The sequence below is a fragment of the Chanodichthys erythropterus genome, chromosome 3 (assembly GCF_024489055.1).
Source record: "Chanodichthys erythropterus isolate Z2021 chromosome 3, ASM2448905v1, whole genome shotgun sequence".
NCBI classification, from domain to species: Eukaryota; Metazoa; Chordata; class Actinopteri; order Cypriniformes; family Xenocyprididae; genus Chanodichthys; species Chanodichthys erythropterus.
In genome coordinates, this window is record NC_090223.1 from 60,043,104 (window position 1) to 60,056,726 (window position 13,623).

General features: G+C 38.2%; 1 pseudogene; it reads left to right on the forward strand.

The window, feature by feature from the left end:
* Positions 1-13,623, forward strand: part of LOC137005151 (uncharacterized) — a 1,346,463-nt pseudogene that overhangs the window by 256,691 nt on the left and 1,076,149 nt on the right.

Below are 13,623 nucleotides of genomic sequence, written 5' to 3' on the forward strand. Positions count from 1 at the left end.
TGAAAGTTTTCACAGATCAGAATAGTGATGCTAGTGACCCTGGGATGGGTCAGCTGACCAAAACTCAACTGTGAAAGTTTTCACAGATCAGAAAAGTGATGCTAGTGACCCAGGGAAGGGTCAGCTGACCCGTACTGAACTGTGAAAGTTTTCACAGATGAGAATAGTGATGTACATTATCTGTACAAGGTCATTTATATATATATATATATATATATATCATATTATACAAAAAACGGGGGGCAGAGCAAAGAGAAACACGACCACGAGATAAAATGCTATTGTGAAAGTTTTCACAAATCGAGCTCGACCTAAAACAATGTTATTTTATTCCAGCAGTCTGCGTGTTCATTGGTAATAGACGTTAAACATGAAGAACGCCTTTATTTCACATTCCTTACTGGCGGACTTACCAAGGGGTTTACGGACAAGAGCTTTGCTGTGAAAAAATTCACAGATCAAGCTGGTGAAGATGACACCAGTTTCATTCCTCTAAGTGTCCAACATTTGGAGATATAGCCATTATAAAATTAAGAGTCGCTACGAAAAAAAAAAACTGATTTCGACCCAAAGGACAGCGTCACCTTAATTCACAAATCACGGAGAACGATATTTGGTATTATTTGCATGTCTATGACAGCGCACTGCGTATTTATAGCCAAAAGAAATCTGAATATCAAACCGCAAACTATCTTTACTGCGGTAAGAAAAACTGTTAAATATACTATACTCACTTTATACTAACCATGCAACGAGCTATTAACATTGCATACCTGAGAGGCAAACAGTCATCAAAACCCACCAAGCAGCACAAAAAGGGCAGCAGCGCCAGAATATCGAAACTGCACTCTAATTAAACAAACAGTTTTCAGATTATGCACGCCAACAATGTCTAAGTCACCATATTAAAACACAGCACACTTACCCACAGCCACCGTCAACACAGCCAAAACAAAAGGGGAAAACGGACGTGACGCATCCCAGGTAAGAGCCAATCGGCCTTTAAATAGGAGGTACTATTCACTGATAGGCAAACACTGCTGTCAATCACCTAATCCTGTTACATATAGGTGGAGAGATCTGACTCTCCAAATTAGACAGAAGAGACACTGTTGCTCAGCACATAAAGATGAACTACTTATCATGATTTCAGACTGTGGTGATGTGGTTTCTCCACTGCATGGATCTTCATGTGTATCTTCAGGTGGTTTTTAAAAGAGAAACTCTTTCCACACTGATCACACGTGTGCGGCTTCTCTCTGCTGTGGATCTTCTCATGAGTTTTCAGAGATGATGACATACTGAATCCCTTGCCACACTGTGAACACTTGTAAGGTTTTTTCCAGTGTGAATTCTCTGGTGCAATTTCTGGTGGTCCAGAAATCAGGTTATGTGACATACCTGGGTATGTTTAAGAGTAAGTTCAATTTGCGGTTCCAAAAACTGAGGAAACTTTTAGGGTATGTAAGTAGCCGTAGCAACTTGCTCTCTGAACATAACCTGCTCCGGAGCAGCTCATGTTCAAGGGTTAGTTAGCTTAAGAAGAATTCAGATGCGTATTATATTATCAATATGGTTATATTATTGTATCTAAATTTGTTATTTAGTTACAGTTATATACACAATGTTATATTATATAATATATAAATGTTTATTCAATTCTAATAAATGAATTTATTTTATTGTCATTTCACACATGGATCTGCTTTTTATCCTTTATAACAGGACATTTTCTATGCTATAATTTCTATAATTAAATACATATCATATATGTGATATCTTATTAAATAATTAGCATCAAACAAACAATATTAAGATTAAAAATTATTTCACAACCACCCAGTGGTGATTTGCACCAAGTAGGTTATGTAAATCGCCATTAAACAAAAGAAGAAGAATGAAGTAGAATGGGGCGCTTTTTCTTAGCGTCTGTTTCCTTGGTGAATCATCGATTTGTCGCTCTGTTGAGAATGTCTTGTGTGTTAACCGGGAACACACTGGGTTGGCTGAATTTACTCCCGGACGCATTTTTGGAACCAGCACACCTCGAGTGAGCAAGGTTTGGGTTAATCAACCGAGAGTTCAGGGTATATGTGACAGTAAGTTAACCCTGCTTTCTGGAATACGTCACCCCAGATCTGCCCAAATCAAAAATAAATCAGTTACTGTGTTTGTTTTTATAGGGTTAAAGTCCAGATATCAAACTGTAGTGTCTGCATCAAATGAAATGTACAAAAGTGATTTTACAGAAAACCCAGTAGATGAAATGTGTATGTTTAATGTTTCAAATTACTTTTCTGAAAACACAATGTTTTAATGTGTCATCATCATTTAGTCTATATATAGTCCCTATATTAACCCTTTTTGTATTTCACCCATAAACTACATGCATTCAGAATTTATATCGGTCTATCATAAAGCAACTGATGCTAATTCAGAACTTTATTCTGTTTCTCCATTAAAATATTGACAGATATTAGAAAAGTAGTAAAGAACTGTAAGAAAAACAGTTAAAAGCACAAAGACAAAAATAATTGTTAATATTTGAGGTCCACAAATCCCCTGAGTCTGTTGACAGCAATGAAATGAGCTTTAAGTGTCAATTTACAGCAGATCTGAAGACATCAGCATAATAAATGAGGTGAAAACAGGAACTATTGACATGAAATAAAGAGTGTTTTCAGCAGTTTCTCTGTTAATATTGATGATCCTCAGACTATCAACACTCATTCAGATTCAGATCATCTCACTACATTCTGAGTGTTTGCTGTTAGAAACTGATTATTGGAGTCAGGATATATGAGAAAATCCTATAAACTGCTCTACTGAAAGACAATACTGATATTTACATATTCTGACTCAAATAATCAGTTTCTAACAGCAAACACTCAGAATGTAGTGAGATGATCTGAATCTGAATGAGTGTTGATAGTCTGAGGATCATCAATATTAACAGAGAAACTGCTGAAAACACTCTTTATTTCATGTCAATAGTTCCTGTTTTCACCTCATTTATTATGCTGATGTCTTCAGATCTGCTGTAAATTGACACTTAAAGCTCATTTCATTGCTGTCAACAGACTGAGGGGATTTGATGACTACAAATATCTACATTTAAATCTGTCTTTATGTGTAGAACTGTTTTCCTTACCATTATACATATTATGTATAATATGTTATCATTTATATATAAAACAAACCCCGTAACTAATATATATTTTTTATTTTGGCAGATCAGCTCCTCCCACACTGGGATTCATCATCAGTGAAGCTTGTCCCACAGTAGTCACATCACCAGTGAAGTTCCTCCCACTGGAATACATCAATAAATGCTGGAATATTCCCATTAAAGGAGCATCAGGAAGAGCTGAAACCAGTAAAGAATACAGATTATTTTACATTTATTTTATATCTGGTTCAAAATTTGCAATAATGTAACCAAAATTTTAGACAAGTTTCAAAATAGAAAAAAATAGTAATATCAGCCCTTAATAGTTAAAGTTTTAGTATAATAAATATCAATCTAAAAGTTGGTGTCAAAATATGGCAATAAATATGTCATTCATCAACATATTTAAGTAGTTATAGTAGTAGTTCATAGTTCTCACTACAGAAAAATGGTGATGATCTATAATGTTTTAAATATAATAATTGTTTCAGGGACATATAAAAAGGCATCAAAGTGATCAGTATATTTTATAGCAGTCATCTACTTCAGTACATGAAGGTTCACTTTTATGTTGTTTCACTTCATAATCCTCATTTTAAATCACTTTAATATACTGAAAATTAACTTTTTCTTTCATTTCAGAGCTGATGGAAGAGAGTGAGGAGAGTGAAAAACTGACTGAAGTGGAGGAGGAACATCATGTCCTGGAGAAAAACCTTTGAGTCGCTCAAAGACTAAAAAGACATTTTTAAAGAAAAGAAGAGACAAGAAATCTACAACCTGCACTCAGTGTGGAAAGAGTTTCTCAACCAAACAATATCTTGAGATTCACATGAGAATTCATACAGGAGAGAAGCCATTCACATGTGATCAGTGTGGGAAGAGTTTCACACAAAAAGGACATCTTAAGGAACACGTGAAAGTGCACACTGGAGAGAAGCCACACACATGTGATCAATGTGGGATGTGAGTTTCACAACAAAACAAAGTCTTGAGATTCACAGTGCAGTTCATACCAGAGAGAAGCTGTTAGCATGTCATGAATGCGGCAAAACGTTTCTCTGGGCATCAAACCTGAAGAGACACCTGAGAGTTCATACAATGGAGAAGCCACATTCATGTTCTGTGTGTGGAAAGAGTTTTTCAAAGCTGTATTATTTATATCAACATGAGAAAATACACACTGGTGTGGGAGAGTACATGTGCTTTGAGTGTGAGAAGATTTTTATTTCAGCAAACCAATTAAAGCTGCACCAGATAATTCACAATGGAGAAAAACCTTTCAAGTGTTCACACTGTGACAAGAGATTCAGTGATTCATCAAATCTTAAAACACACGAGAGGATCCACACTGGAGAAAATCCTTACAAGTGTTCACAGTGTGGCAAGGGATTCAGTATGTCATCAAATCTGAAACGGCATGAGAGGATCCACAGCAGAGAGAAGCGGCACACACACGTGTGATCAGTGTGGAAAGAGTTTCTCTTTTAAAAATCAGCTGAAGATACACATGAAGATCCATGCAGTGGAGAAACCACATCACGATAAGTAGTTAATCTTTATGTGCTGAGAAACAAAGTAGTTTCCTTACAGCCATAATATGTGGCAGGACAGTTTGATGTGGTGGTTGATTGGAAAATCTGAATCTTCTCCTGAAACTACAACAGAACGATCAAATCACTCTTAAAACAGACTGTATAGATTTTTCCCTTAAGGTCATTGTGACTAACTAGTGACTTAAACTTAGTGAACAAACTGCCATGTTTCTATTATTGTCATTTACAACATAACAATAAAACATCCTACAACTTACTATTAACTTGTTGATGCTCATCTTCATTCTTTCCATGATAAATCTCCCTCCATTTCCCATCATCATTCCTTCGATCTTCTGCAGTAGTTCTTGTACCTGAATGTCTGATTTACTCTTGATATTGAAACAGTAAAATTGTCCTCCACATTCAGTCAACATCACAATCTTTTAGTTTTAGATGTTCATCAATGCCTGTTCCAGATCCTCCAGTTCATCTCCAATCAGCCGATCTAAACAATGATCAATCAATATTGGAATTAAATGTTTTAATGTTTGACCTGAGAGCCTGTTTACATTCAAACTGGATTGAGTCTGAATCAGATCTGAATCATTGTTTTATTAGTGAATTAGACACATTTATCAGATGAAACTCGCCTGCAGTTTCATGCCCTTCTGAAAAACACATTCACACTTACAGAAAATTCACTTCAACACAGTTTGATCTGAATCAGGACATATTGATGTGTTTTACTGAAGTGTCTCTCTCACCTCTGAACATGCTCTCATGACTGTAATGAAAGAAAAGAAGCATTGAGCATCATTCATAATGTTAATGAACGTTTCATTGATTAACACTACATGAGTTTGTCTTCACATTAAACTGCAGCTCTAATGATTTATAGTTAATACCAAAGAACGTATTCATCTGTTTTAATGTTTAACCCTTAGGGGACTAAGCCCTTTTTGCACCGTTTTCTCTATTTTTACATTAGGGCTTATAAACCATATGTAAAGGAGATGGAACACCCTGTGTTTGGTATCTATGGATTCAGAAGACCCTAAGCTACCATAAGCATGCATGTAATGTGTTTATAAAGGAAGTATGAGTGAAAGAAAATGTACAATAAACTAGAGAATTTCAAAAACGAAAATTAGATTTTTGTCATTTATTACTGAAAATCACACATCACACAATATAGAACAGTTTTTGAACAAAAAAAAAAAATATATATTTTTCAAACTCTTTTCTTGACAGAAATGTGTTATTGTTTAATAAAATGTGTAAAGAACAATTAAATAATTAACTTTTTTTACAAACAGTCCTAGGCATGCCAGTGAGCAAAGCAAGGCCTCTCCATCGGTGTAAAAGCTGTCTGCTCCAGATTTCTCCTCGTCACTTTCCAGTAATTGTTCCAGAGCTTGTTCTGCCGTAAATCTTTTACTGCTTGCCATTTTGATAAAACAATTCTGTAATAATGCTATATCTCTCTCGAATTTATCTCTTTGTGCTCGCTAATACTCCGATCGCTCTCTGTAACACTCCGATCGCTTTCTGCTTTCTCCACCTGATGCTGATTCTCCGATCGCTTATTGATTACACCCGGCTGCCGGTCTTTTACTATAGGCCATTCTGCTTTTACCAGGCTACAGCAGAGCTACAGAGTCCTCTGAATGGCTAGAATACATCATGGTAACCTTCCTCTGATTGGGTTAGAAAAATATTCCTCCCAGCGGCAATTTTTACATTGGTTGTTGCGTGTTGAATCTGCCTAACATAATCGTTTTCATTGGCCTGTATACGCAATGGTATTGCACAATAAGGGAAGCATGTTTAATATACAAACCTGTTTTCAGTGGAATCTGAGGAAGACGGCAAAAAAGAACGCATCTCTCTAGCATTAACAGTTTTTGAGATAACTACACATTTGTAAAAGTACGCCATTTTGGGCGGTACCGCCCAATCCGTCCCTCAAGGGTTAGACAGAAAATATGATTGAGTTGTCTAGAGAGATTGAGTTGATTTACTGCATCTGCAGAATCACAGATGAATCTCATCTGTAAATCTCATAATTCAGATTCACACAATGAGAAGTGATAAAATGATCAGAAGAGAAAGAAATAACAGGATTGTAGGATTTCTAGGATTGTTGGAAGGGAAACACTAGCCCTGGCGGACCGGTCAGAACCCAGGAGCTCAGTCAACCACAGTTCTATCATTTGATGACTTTACTGAAGCATTTGTGTGTGGTCTGTAAAAAAAATTAGTATGCGTATTTGGCGTGCTGTCCGAGGATTTGGCCCAAACCCAGAGTACTCCCCAAAAATTGCAAACCAATGCAGGACAGCAGCCAGAAACATTACTGATGTCCACCAAAAATTGCACTGCGTAGACTGATTGTGCTGTTTGGTGGGTTAGTTTGAATGGCCGGGAAAGTTCTCGTCATATTTGATGAAAACAATGCTGCAGCAGTGAAGGCGAGTTTAGACAGGGCTGAGCTCCAGCAGTGGAGAGAATATCCAGAGGAACTGAGCTCCTGCAGGAGCCGAGGCGACATCACTGCTGCGGCAGTGGAGAGAATATCCAGAGGAACTGAGCTCCTGCGGGAGCCGAGGCGACATCACTGCTGCAGCAGTGGAGATATTAGCCAGAGGAACTGAGCTCCTGCGGGAGCCGAGGCGACATCACTGCTGCGGCAGTGGAGATATTAGCCAGAGGAACTGAGCTCCTGCGGGAGCCGAGGCGACATCACTGCTGCGGCAGTGGAGATATTAGCCAGAGGAACTGAGCTCCTGCGGGAGCCGAGGTGACATCACTGCTGCGGCAGTGGAGATATTAGCCAGAGGAACTGAGCTCCTGCGGGAGCCGAGGTGACATCACTGCTGCGGCAGTGGAGATATTAGCCAGAGGAACTGAGCTCCTGCGGGAGCCCAAGGTGACATCACTGCTGCGGCAGTGGAGATATTAGCCAGAGGAACTGAGCTCCTGCGGGAGCCGAGGTGACATCACTGCTGCAGCAGTGGAGATATTAGCCAGAGGAACTGAGCTCCTGCGGGAGCCGAGGTGACATCACTGCTGCGGCAGTGGAGATATTAGCCAGAGGAACTGAGCTCCTGCGGGAGCCCAAGGTGACATCACTGCTGTAGCAGTGGAGAGAATCGCCAGAGGAACTGAGCTCCTGCGGGAGCCGAGGTGACATCACTGCTGCGGCAGTGGAGATATTAGCCAGAGGAACTGGGCTCCTGCGGGAGCCCAAGGTGACATCACTGCTGTAGCAGTGGAGAGAATCGCCAGAGGAACTGAGCTCCTGCGGGAGCCGAGGCAATATCACTGCTGCTGCAGTGGAGAAAATAGCCAGATAAACTGAGCTCCTGTGGGAGCCGAGGTGCATCACTAATGCAGCAATGATAGAAAAAATCCATTTTATTGGAATGATGGTATTATTTGAGTTGGATATGGTGGCTTGTAGGTATGTGTGAGAGAATGAGCTGGAGCTGAAACTAGCTGATAAGTGTTTGTTGGGAAGCAATTAGATTGGATATAGTTCTTAAAGCTTCAGATGACCAGTGACCAAGTGTTTGAATCTGATGCTGGGAGAGGCCTTTTTGGGTGGCTGTAGTTGCTGCTCCTATGGGGAATGGATTGTAGAGTTCTAGGGGAGTAGCTAGTAGGAATTCCTGTTTACAGGGTTTCTGCAGGAATCTTCAAATCTAATTTAATGCTTTTTAATGCCTTTTTTAATGCCATTTTTACCGTATTTAATGCCATACACGACCCATGACTAATCATTTTATATTTATATATATATATATATATATATATATATATATATATATATATATATATATATATATATATATATATACACACACACATATACACACGCACTCAATTGCAACCAGTTTAACTATAATGCAATGATGAAAGTACAGCATATCACTCTGAACTGAATTAGAAATGGCTCAGGACACAGCTTAATTTGTCAATGTATTTAAATCTATCAGCTTGGATAATGAAGGAAAAAAAAAAGCTCACAAACTGAACTTTTAAAGGCTAAAACTTAATCTATGTAAAGTTAAAATCAAAACGGTACAATTTCTAATAGACTTTGAGTAAGAGAGAACTAGAGCATTTTCCCCCTTAACTATTAATAATAGTAATAAGTCAGAGTGGCATGTGAGAAATGGTCTAATCAATGGCCTCTTCCCCTGAAAAATCACTACCATACATTTCAAGCCACTTAGACAGTAATCAACAATTATACCACTTAAATCAGTCAAAAGAGACAGGGTTTTGTGACAAAACATTGCATGACAACAAATCATCTGCACAAAAAACAAAATCAAAGTGAACTTTAACAGCAGATCTCAAGCTGATGAGGGAGACTGAATCATATACAGGTGTTTTTTGATCAATTCAATCCCTAAGAGTGTGCATTTGCAAACTCTAAATGGGTTACATGCACCACCTTTAAAATGAGTCATGTTGTTTAACAGAAATTCTACTACTAAGTTGAGAGCCACAATTATTCAAAAAAGCTTTCTTTTGTAAAAGTGTGTGCAAACCAACAAACCAGTAACTGTAACAGAGTAATTGTAAGTGTGTAATTATAACGAAATGTAAGCTGACTACCACCTTGGACTTCAAGAAGAGAATAATTTTAAACATCAGAAAGACGGCTCTTCAATACGCTCTAAACTTTTTAAAAGCATTCAATTAAAATTCAAGTGCTATAGAAATAGCAGTTTAACTGTTTAAAGGGTTAGTTTACCCCAAAATGAAACTTCTGTCATTTATTACTCACCCTCATGTCGTTTCACACCCGTAAGACCTTCATTAATCTTCGGAACACAAATAAGGATATTTAATTGAAATCCGATGGCTCCGTGAGGCCTTCATAGGGACCAATGACATTTCCTCTCTCAAGATCCATTAATGTACTAAAAACATATTTAAATCAGTTCATGTGAGTACAGTGGTTCAATATTAATATTATAAAGTGACGAGAATATTTTTGGTGCTTCAAAAAAACTAAACGACTTATTTAGTGATGACCGATTTCAAAACACTGTTTCAGGAAGATTCGGATCATAAATGAATCAGTGTGTTGAATCAGCTGTTCGGAGCGCCAAAGTCACGTGATTTCAGCCACTGGTGGTTTGACACGTGATCTGAATCATGATTCGATACGCTGATTCATTATGCTCCAATGCTTCCTGAAGCAGTGTTTTGAAATCGGTCATCACTAAATAAGTCGTTATTTTGTTTTTTTGGCGCTCCAAAAATATTCTCGTCGCTTTATAATATTAATATTAAACCACTGTACTAACATGAACTGATTTAGATGTGTTTTTAGTACCTTTATGGATCTTGAGAGAAGAAATGTCATTAACTCTCTATGAAGGCCTCACAGAGCCATCGGATTTCAACTAAAATATCTTAATTTGTGTTACAAAGATTAACAAAGGTCTTAAGGGTGTGGAGCAACATGAGGGTGAGTAATAAATGACAGAATTTTCATTTTTGGGTAAACTAACCCTTTAAGAGAATTAATGGTGCCTTAATTCGGATGTTTTTAGTTCCAACTCTGACTCAAGATTTTTCAATTCATTGCATTTTTCCTTGTATCTCCTCCGTAGAGTATTAGATTTTGTGATCATTTGAGCCATGAGTGTGTTTGATTTGTTTTCGGCCTGCTCAGCGAGTTGATCAGCATCCTTCTGAAGGCTGGCGCACACCTCCATCAACACCCCCCTTTTCTTTTTCAGTTCTTCCAGCTCATCTTCCAATGCTTTTCTCTTTAATCCACGCATAGCTCCCTCTCTCTTCCTCCTCTCTTCATCAAGGTAGATCCTGTATCTGGTCCTAGCTGAGGCTACAGAAACCAGTAGTTCCTTTGTGAGGGACACTTTGAGAACCCCCCCAGAAGCGCTTACTTGGTCGCAGACCAGTCTCTGGGCCTCAACAGTTTCTTCTTTTATATTGCAAGTCTCTACTTCCCTGTTTACCGAGAAGCCTCTCTCTACTGTAGCTTGCCCGTGAGATAACAACAGGAGGCGCTGAAAGAAACGCCAAAGGTCAGGATAAGATGCATTGACACTTTGATGAAGAAAAGTATCAAGCCGTTGCTCCATGTGTTTGAAAGAGAGGAACTCTTCACTTTTGCCATTCAGAGCGAGAAAGTTGTCAAACTGCTGCACAACAGCATCACCTTCAATGAACAAAAACAAAGTAATTAAAATCAAATCAATTTAAAAAGGATGGTGGTTTAGTTATATCTAATACAGGATATTGATGTAAATTTTTGTATAATCAGAATTTGAACATGAAGACTAATGCATATAAAATATGAAACATCTTCAAATTATTTTATTTAAAGGGTTAGTTCACCCAAAAATGAAAATTCTGTCATTTATTACTCACCCTCACGTCGTTTCACACCTGTAAGACCTTCGTTAATCTCCGGACCACAAATTAAGATAGTTTTGATGAAATCCGATGGCTCAGTGAGGCCTACATAGCCAGCAATGACATTTCCTGTCAAGATCCATAAAGGTACTAAAAACACATCTAAATCAGTTCATGTGAGTACAGTGGTTCAATATTAATATTATAAAGTGATGAGAATATTTTTAATGCGCCAAAAAAACAAAATAACGACTTATTTAGTGATGGCCGATTTCAAAACACTGCTTCAGGAAGCATCGGATCATAAATGAATCAGTGTGTCGAATCATGAATCGGATCACATGAAATCTGGTGACTGGCGCTCCGAACCGCTGAATCAACATTTATGCTCTGAAGCTTCCTGAAGCAGTGTTTTGAAATCGGCCATCACTATACAAGTCATTATTTTGTTTTTTTTGCCACACTAAAAATATTCTCGTCGCTTTATAATATTAATATTGAACCACTGTACTCACATGAACTGATTTAAATACGTTTTCAGTACCTTTATGGATCTTGAGAGAAGAAATGTCATTGCTCCCTATGAAGGCCTCACGGAGCCATCAGATTTCATCTAAAATATCTTAATTTGTGTTCTGAAGATCAACAAAGGTCTTACGGGTGTGGAACGGCCTGAGGGTGAGTAAATGACAGAAATTTCATTTTTGGGTGAACTAACCCTTGGTATATACTAGGGCTGGGCGATATATCGCATGCAATGTCACACGCATTTCATCAGTAAAGCCGGTTCCCTGATTACCGCTAAATCGCCATCACCTGCTTTCAAATGGAGCGGCATTTAATAGACAGAGCCGTAGATCACTGTCTCTGTCTATTAAATGCCGCTCCATTTGAAAGCAGGTGATGGCGATTTAGCGGTAATCAGGGAACCGGCTTTACTGACGAAATGCGCATGACAATCGCATACAATATATCGCCCAGCCCTAGTATATACAGAGAACGCAGTTTATGCATACAACCTTTATTTTCCTATAATAATCCTACCAGCTGAAACTCCTCCTGCCAACTGCTTGTCCTGCAGAAACCTTTGAACTAGAGACTTCATCTTTCCCTTGCACCATTCTGGGTCTCTGCTCATGATGGAGGGGTCTAAGCATGCTATCTGCCTGACAGTGGGGTATTTCAAAGGGCTCTTTTCTTGCAATTTCTTATTGATTCTGGAGAGGCACATTATGCAGTCCCTTCTAAATTCAAGAGCAGTGAGGTCACCTACTCTGTTGCTTGATTTGCTCTGAAGAGCCTATCAAGGAGGGATAGCACACATCATGTTAGTAATGTATCAGGAATGAATACAGCGTAGTTTAACGCATGTATACATATAAAACAGTAACAATGCATTTACCTTAAGGACAGAGTCAGCACCCAATCCAATGTCAGCATGGCTTGCGCTGACCCAGTTCTTCTGGTCATCAGTGTCAAGTTTGGTCAGTTTAAAGGGAGTGATGTCTTCTAGTAGCTCCCTTTTGATGAAACGTCTCAACAGACTCTACAAAATGAAAACAAATTTGTCTAATTATTTAGCATCCTGTTAACCAGCTTTATTATTCAATCCTACACAGGTATTATGCAGTTATTCAATGTGGTATATCCACTTCAAAAGATCATAAACAAAAATAGCCATTTAAGCAAAGCAGAAATTACATTATTACCATCATCAACTCTGTCAAGTCTTTGCACAGAAATGGCAGGACTGGCTCATCGGTCTGGTATTTCTTCAAGAACGGACAAAACGTTCTGGATACTGCCATGAAAAACTGAAGTTTGGCTAAGATCAGGGGATCTTTATTTGCTGCTTCAATGGTATCAAAAGAAGAGGTTCCTGGGTTTGGTAGCTCTTTTCTTTTGACTGCTTCCACATACTGTTTAAGCTGTGGCCATACCTCAATGGCTCTCTCCGCAACAGGCAGATTTTCTACCCATCTGTGTCCACAGAATGGGAGTGGAAAAAGAGATGAGCCAGTAAGTTTTGTATAATCTTCTCTTCTTGCAGGGACATTGTGAAAAACAAAGTGCATTGCTCTCAGAATTTTCTCAATATTCCATATGGAGAAGCCAGTCTTGAATGAATTGTGTACTGTGTGCAGTCCACAGCTCCCAACAGAAATAAGCTGCCGACCTCCATGTAGTTCACCATGTTCTTGCTGGAGATTATTGAGAAACTTGAAGTTCACATTTGGGCCGTCCATACTAATGGAAAGGAGATGCTTCAGGTCTAGTAGGTGCACACATTTCTGAGAACAGAAATAAATTATTTGACTTGAAATGTGGAATGAAAATATGTTACACACATAGTGGATTATTACAAATTTGCTCTAATTAAAAAAAAAAAAAAAAAAAAAAAATTTAAAGCACCATCAAAAAGAAATTAGAATCACTAGAGAATAAGTTTGCAATTGATCACAACCAAGGTGAAAAAGTTTCTATAATGTATTTAAAGTACTATTTTCACAAAAT